Source organism: Brassica napus, chromosome C3 (genome assembly GCF_020379485.1).
Source record: "Brassica napus cultivar Da-Ae chromosome C3, Da-Ae, whole genome shotgun sequence".
NCBI lineage: Eukaryota > Viridiplantae > Streptophyta > Magnoliopsida > Brassicales > Brassicaceae > Brassica > Brassica napus.
In genome coordinates this window covers 54,298,320-54,305,668 of record NC_063446.1, presented here as the reverse complement: position 1 = coordinate 54,305,668, position 7,349 = coordinate 54,298,320, and the positions used below count along the sequence as shown (strand labels likewise).

At 36.3% G+C, this 7,349-nt stretch overlaps 1 non-coding gene across 1 annotated transcript; it reads right to left on the bottom strand.

Moving 5' to 3' along the window:
- Positions 1–6,530: 6,530 nt before the first annotated feature.
- Positions 6,531–6,637, bottom strand: LOC125584784. Its single transcript, XR_007321692.1, has one exon. It is a non-coding gene; the product is annotated as a small nucleolar RNA R71 (small nucleolar RNA).
- Between the last annotated feature and the right edge of the window lie 712 nt (positions 6,638–7,349).

The following is a 7,349-nucleotide window of genomic DNA, read 5'->3' as shown; positions in this document are numbered from 1 at the left end:
TAAATAGAATTCGAACGAAGCTTTATCTCGGGAACATACGTTGCGACGTTTTCTTGACAGAGCATGATTTGTTGCGGAAAGACATACTTGTATTCTGCGGGGATTTGGACGTTAACTTCGTCGTAACCGTTTTCGATTCCAACATCCATGTCCTCTATATAACAATATTAAAAAATATATTTAGAAACATAATTTATTGATATTAAAGTCTTTTGGTATTTTTAGAAGATACACCTTTGACCCGACACTTTCATGTAACTTGTTAAAATTATTAGTCAAAACTCATTTCCGAATAAATATTAATGTACAATTTATTAGTCAAAAATCATATCCGAATTAATATTAATGTACTATATTAATATTTTCACCTATAAATACTTATACATATCAGATTTATGTAAATGTAAAAATTAAACAAAGATAGTATAAGAAAACAAACTTGTTCGAACAAAAATAAATAAAGATCAAAAGTTCTCACCAATTCATTGAAAAGTTGTATTTTGTTTAAGATATAATACCATATTAATAAAAAGTTATTCATGATTTGGTAACTTTTTGTGCAAGTGGCAATAGATCAGTGTTTTTATAAGAGCTGATGGCAAGTGATCAAATCATGCATGCGCAACCTGAATTTTTAGGTATAAGTGAATAATTCTTGGGTTTGAGTTTGGTTTTTGATTGATGAAAAATATTTGTCTATAATTATATTTTGTATGTTTGTGTAGCTACTGATGAAACCAATAACTATATGTATGATCAATTATGGAAATTATGTGCTGGTCATCTATTTGATCTTCCAAAAATTGGAGAAGAAGTATATTATTTTCCTCAAGGGCATATAGAGCAGGCAATAATTTTTTTTTTACAAAATTATTATATACTTTCACATATGTTTTGATTTTCACAACTTACTAAAATATTTGATGGTATTACCAGCTAGTTACATATATAAACGACGAACTATGTCAACTAAAACCAGTTTTTAATATTCCTTCAAAAATTCGCTGCAATGTTTTTAGTATCAAGCTTAAGGTATGTTTCATTGATTATTTACGTTTCCTATTTAGTGAATTCACATGAGCGATATCAACTTGATGTAAATGATATCGCTTTGGGTTCATTCTTATGTATGGTCTTAGGCAGAGACTACTACAGATGAAATTTATGCAGAAATTTCTTTGTTGCCGGATACATCTGTGAGTTGCAAAATAAGATTTTATTTAATAACATATTTTCAGGTCTTCTTAATAACAATTTAATTAATATTATGGATTTTTATTTTTAGGAAGTTGAAATCCCAATTCCTAAATGTGAAAACCACATACAAAACATTAAATGTTTTACTAAGGTCTTAAGTGCTTCTGATACCAGTAAAAAAGGTGGTTTTGTTTTAAATAAAAGACATGCCATTGAATGTCTTCCTCCACTGGTATTAACACTGACTTACATTGACTCAAATTTTAAATTTCTATATAACATTTTGTATCAAATATTTTCAGGATACGTCTCACCTAACGCAAAGTCAAGAGATAAATGCTACAGATATTCATGGTCATGAATGGAAATTTAAACACGCTTTAAAAGGTAACAATTTTTTTTTAATCTCAAAATCTGCAAGTAGTGATTACTGATATTTATTTTCTTACAAACAATCAAATAGGTACACCACAAAGACATCTTTTCACATCTGGTTGGAACGAGTTTGCAAAAGCAAAAAAATTGGTTGTTGGGGACTCCTTCGTATTCTTTCGGTATATTTTTTTCATTTCACTTCTCATTTGATTCTTGAAATTTGCATTTTAAATATTTTTTTATTATAGAGAAGAGAATGGGGAATCACGAGTTGGAATCAGAAAAGCAGCTCATCATCAACAAGAGAACATACCATCATCTGTAATTTCAACGGAGAGTATGCACCATGGTGTAGTTGCTACTGCATTGAATGCTATTAAAAGGAAATGTATGTTCGTTGTCTTCTATAAGCTAGGGTAAAGAGAAACATTTTGTTACTGAATTAAACATTATGAAAATAGTTTATTCAACAAATTATACACTTTTATTTATTATTGATGCAATGATATCAGGTCGAGCCAATTCGTTGTCAACATCGATAAATTTATAGATGGAGTGAATAAGAAATTTGGTATAGGCTCCAGATTTTTGATGAAGTTTGAAGGGAAAGATTTTAATGAAATAAGGTAAATTTTGAACATATTTACCTTTTCAAAATAGTGTTACTTACACAAATGATTCTACTACACTAGATACTATGGATCAATATTAAAAGTGAGAGATTTCTCCACTAATTGGAAGGATTCAGAATGGCGATGTTTAGAAGTAAGATAAGTACTCGTTTACTTTAACTATATTTTTTTAGAATATACATTTTAAAAAGTAATAAACAATATCCACTAACTTTATTTTATAGGTACAATGGGATGAAGCTGCAACAATTCCAAGACCTGATAAGGTATCTCCATGGGAGATCGAACCTTTAACACATTCATCAGACATTCTCAAATCAGGTAAACGTCAAATCGAAATACAAGAGTTTGGTAAGTTAATGTTTCTCAATAAGTTAAAACTTCTTTGTGAATTATTTATCTATCTATTTCTTCTTATAGGTTCAAATATGTGGGTTCCTACATTGACCCAAGGCCAAGAAGTTGGACATTCAAGCATACAATCTTCAATGAGCTACTCATTCCCTACTACCATGTCCAAACCAAATTACAATGAGCAAATGGTTCAAGTAATGAAAGAAACGTCAACCACCACCGCAACTACTAGCTACAGACTGTTTGGAGTTGATCTGAAAATTCCCGCGGTAACAAAGGATAGCATAGAACCAATTAACTCATATAAAAAATCTAAGATTTCTAAATTCTTTGACGAAGAAAAGGTTGATCACAACCAAACTAGAAGTCATACTAAGGTATGAAATATATCACCATCTTTTCTTATTTTTTACTTATTAGTCAAGTTTAAACTATTTATTAGGTACAACTAAAACATGGGTTCATAAAAAAAACATGTGTGTGTGTGTTTGCATCCATAACTTTATTCTGATATTAGAATTTAAATAAAAATTGAATATTTTTAATAGATTTAGATGACTATAAAGTTCATATTCTTTTGATATGGTTATTGATCAGGTTCGTATGGAAGGGTCCGTGGAAAGAACTGTGGATTTATCTGTTTTTGATGGATACAATCAATTGACCGATGAACTCGAAAGACTCTTTGATATCAAAGGCAAGTTGCATATGCACAATCAATGGAAAATCGTTTTCATAAATGCTGATGGAGATATGATGCTTCTTGGAGACGACCCGTGGCTGTAAGTTTTTTTGCTTTCTATTTTTTTTCTTATTACTTTGGATTTTTAATGAGTATATTTATCTTTATGTAGCAAATTTTGCAATACGGCAAAGGAAATATTCATATGTTCAAAAAACGATGCCAAGATAGGTGATGCAGATAACAAATTCTCCAAAGGTCACCCAACATTAAGAACAACAATCTTACCACCAGATGTCAACAACAATTAATTAAAGAGAGCTTTGGTTTTATAAAGTAAAAATTACTTATTTTTGTAATAATTAAAGATAAGATTTGGAAATGTGAGTAACTTAAAACTTAAAAGTATATTATGGAGTTTCTTGGCATCTGATGATTGATATTTTATCTGGCGGTTTAAGTTTTTTAAATGAAACAAAAATCTTTTGTTTTTGTTTTTAATATTTTGTTGACATGTTAAGTATTATGTGTTCTTACCCAAGTATGATAGAAGATATAATTTTACACGCAGACTGTTTAAAGAGAGGAATCTTAAGAAACAGTGGGAAGCCAGAAATTTTTTATTTAAAACAATTTTTTAGTACACTTTTTTTCTTTAGATATCTCTCTCAGTGCACCAATTTAATTTCTGTTAATAACGAATTTTCTTTCTCCTTGGTAAAAGACGACTCTTAAGAGGATTATGGTTTGGTCGCCACCGACCAATGGTGTGTGCATCCTCTCATCTCCCCCCCCCCTCTCTTCAAAGTTCTCTCATGTTATGGCTGCCCTTTGTGTGTCTTCTCTTTGTGATGGATTGTCAGTTTCAAAATCGGTGCATAGGTCATCAGGCGTGGCAGGATCTGGGCCTCCGAGTTCAGTGGAGGTGGGTCCTACTGTTTCTTCTCCTCCTACGGAAGGAGTATCTTCTCCTCCTACGGAAGGAATATCTTCTCCTTGGGTTTCCCCTTTGGTATCTAAACTGTGATGCTACCATCAGTAACTTTCCTGTATAACCATATACCTCAGCTTCGCCTGGAGTTGCTTCGGCTCAACCTCAGCTCCTACTAGAGTTCCTCCAAATGACTCGCAAATTGGAGTCGACTCTTCTGGTGGTAAACCAACATTCGTCTACTGCTCCTAGAATTTTGAAGTATTCTGAAGTAATCAATGAATCATTATTATTGGAGGAAATTGGGACCCCTTCTCGGCATATCTCGGGGGGGGGGGGGGGCTTTTGTTCTAATCACTGAAGAAAATTTAGAGGAAGCAAAGGAAGGGTTTTGATATATGGTGTTTTTGGCATCTTGTATATATGTTTTCTAATTGGTTTTCAAGTCTTTATCGAGTCTTCCTAGTCCTTTTTGAGTCATTACAGGTCAGGAGTTGCATTGGATTGGAGATAGATCAGCTGGAGCAAAAAAGACAGAACATAATGCAATATGGAGATTTTTACGCGGAACAGTTTGAGTGACTGTTCCCGACAACAGAGCAACCCGAGCGACTGTTCCTGATCGAGCGGAGCACCCGAGTGCCTGTTCATGCGGCAGAGATTTTTAAGGAAATTACAAGTCAATACGGGATTTGCCCTAATTATCCCATCTTTTTCTCCCAGCCGCCTGTGGCTTTGATATATCATATTTTTCTCTTTCTTTTTACCTTCTACGCTACTTTTTACACAAGGAACCAGACTTGAGATTTTAGAGATTTGTGATTTGATACTTTGTAAAGGGAGAAGGCTCCATCTCACTCACCATAGAGAAGAACCCCCTGAACCCTTATTCTATTTTATCTAAACATGTTTTATTCAGTCTCTGTTTCTGTGTTTTCTCTGTTCATGGCTGAGTAGTCAATTTGCTTAGTCTAGGGTGTTTGGGTGTTAGATCTGTGAGTTAAACATAGATATGTGAAACCATTGATTGTCTTCATTCATAATTGTTCTTAATGCTTGCATTACACTGGCCGCTTAATGTTAGATCCTAGGTTTAACTGTTCATTAACCGTGTAATAGGTTGCTAGATCTGTTATGAATGAGCATTGCATCCCTAACCAGCGAAAGTAGATGTTAGGGTGTTTTATGAACATATCGGACTTGATCTCTATTGCCTGATGTCGTGTCTTGTTCCAAACGAGAGTTTAGGTATCAAGATCGACCAGCATAGGGAGCAGTACCACGACAGTGGACTGTTCTATTTGAGTGATCCGAGTTCTAGACTTGCTCTTAATTGAACATGAATAATTTTTTGACTCACAGTTGCTTAACACCCGATCAAACCACCCTAGGCTAGCATTTTAATTATCTGAATACTTTAATTAATCTTGTTACTTGTTTCTCACGAAACCCTCAAATCTTAAAACCCCCATATTGTTTTAGCTAAGTATTGATCCCATAAAGATAAAGTGTAATCGTTGGTCTCTGTGGATTCGATCCTAAAGTGCTACATCGACATACCAGTCGATTGTGGTAGTGTGCACATTAGGTTAATTGGTGTGCGTATACACGTAATATCAATTTGGCGCCGTTGCCGGGGACCATCTTTTTACCTTTATTTTTCGGTTATTTATTTAGTCTATGACCTCTAACTTGCTCTATCCTTTTTGTTGTTTTTTGTTGTAACTAATGTTCCAGGTGCATGATCAGTAGACATACTCGGAGAAACGCACAAGGAGAATTGGTTACACTTACCAACTAGGAGCTAGCAAGGTTAGAAAGAACAAATCGTCAACAGCCTAGGCAAACCGGCACCACTATGGGTGATCACGCCAATCAGGATGATCTCGCTGCGGCTATGGCACTCATGCAGCAGCAGATGCAACAGTTGCAGCAGACCATTCAAGCGCATGAACAAGCTGCCCAACATCAGTAGGAACAGTCGGAGCAGGCTGCTTCAATCGGGCAGAGAAACCTTCCTTGCAACATCCCTACAACTCGTTCTGCCATAGTTCCTCCACCCTGCACCAGGCAGGACTTCGAGATCAAGCCAGCTTTGATCGGTCTAGTACAGAGAAAGGTGTTCTCTGGTCTCTCTACAGAAATTCCAATGGAGCATATTGAAAGCTTTGAAAAAGTCTGCAGTTTCACTCGCGCGAATGGTGTTCCACCAGACTACATCAGGTGCATGTTATTCTCATTCTCTCTTGATGGAAAAGCTGCACGGTGGTTGAACTCTCTCCCTACCGGCTCTCTCACTTCATGGGAACAGGTCCGATCAGCGTTCCTCAGCCATTTCTACTCTAAGGCGAGAACATCTGCATTGAGAAACAAGATCACCTCCTTCAGACAGCTCACCGATGAGCCTTTCTGCGACGCATGGGAGCGCTTCAATGACTATTGCAAAGAATGTCCTCACCATGGATTTGATGATGACTACCTCTTGGAAATTTTCTATGATGGAGTTGACTGGAAATTTCAGAGTGCTATGAACTCTGCCAGCAATGGAGACTTCATGACTCAGACCACTCATAGAGCGTTTGAGCTAATTGAGAACATGGCTGTTACCTCAGCCAATAAGAATGAGGAGAGTGAATGCTCCAAGAAAGGGAACAGTTCTGTCACCCAGAAGATAGATGAGCTGACTGCCAAGGTTGATCAGCTACTGAAAAACAATCAAAGGCACGTCTTCAGGATGGAGCAAGCTACGGCCAGGCAGATTTAGAACCAGAACCAGCGACAACCGCATAACAATAGGCAAGCCGTTCCAGCTACCGGGAACAGTCAACCAGATGAGCTGAAGGGTCTGGGTATGATGATGTAACAACTGTTGCAGGGTCAGCAGGTTCAGGCCAAGGCATTGAATCAGGTAACCACGAAAATCGACACTAGGATGGGCAACATGTTCACTGAGCTGAATGCCAAGTATGACGCTGTTGCGAGCCACATAAGAAAGATCGATGTTCAGCTCACTCAAACAGCTAAGAGTGTTAAGAGGCAGCAAGGTATGCTCCCTGGAAAAACTGATAAAAATCCTAGGAATGAGCACTGTAATGCAATAGAGCAGCCGTTCGCTGAGACTGTTCTAGTCGCAGAAGAGAACACAGAGCAGTCTGCTAGCTCTGGAGCGACCGCTCCT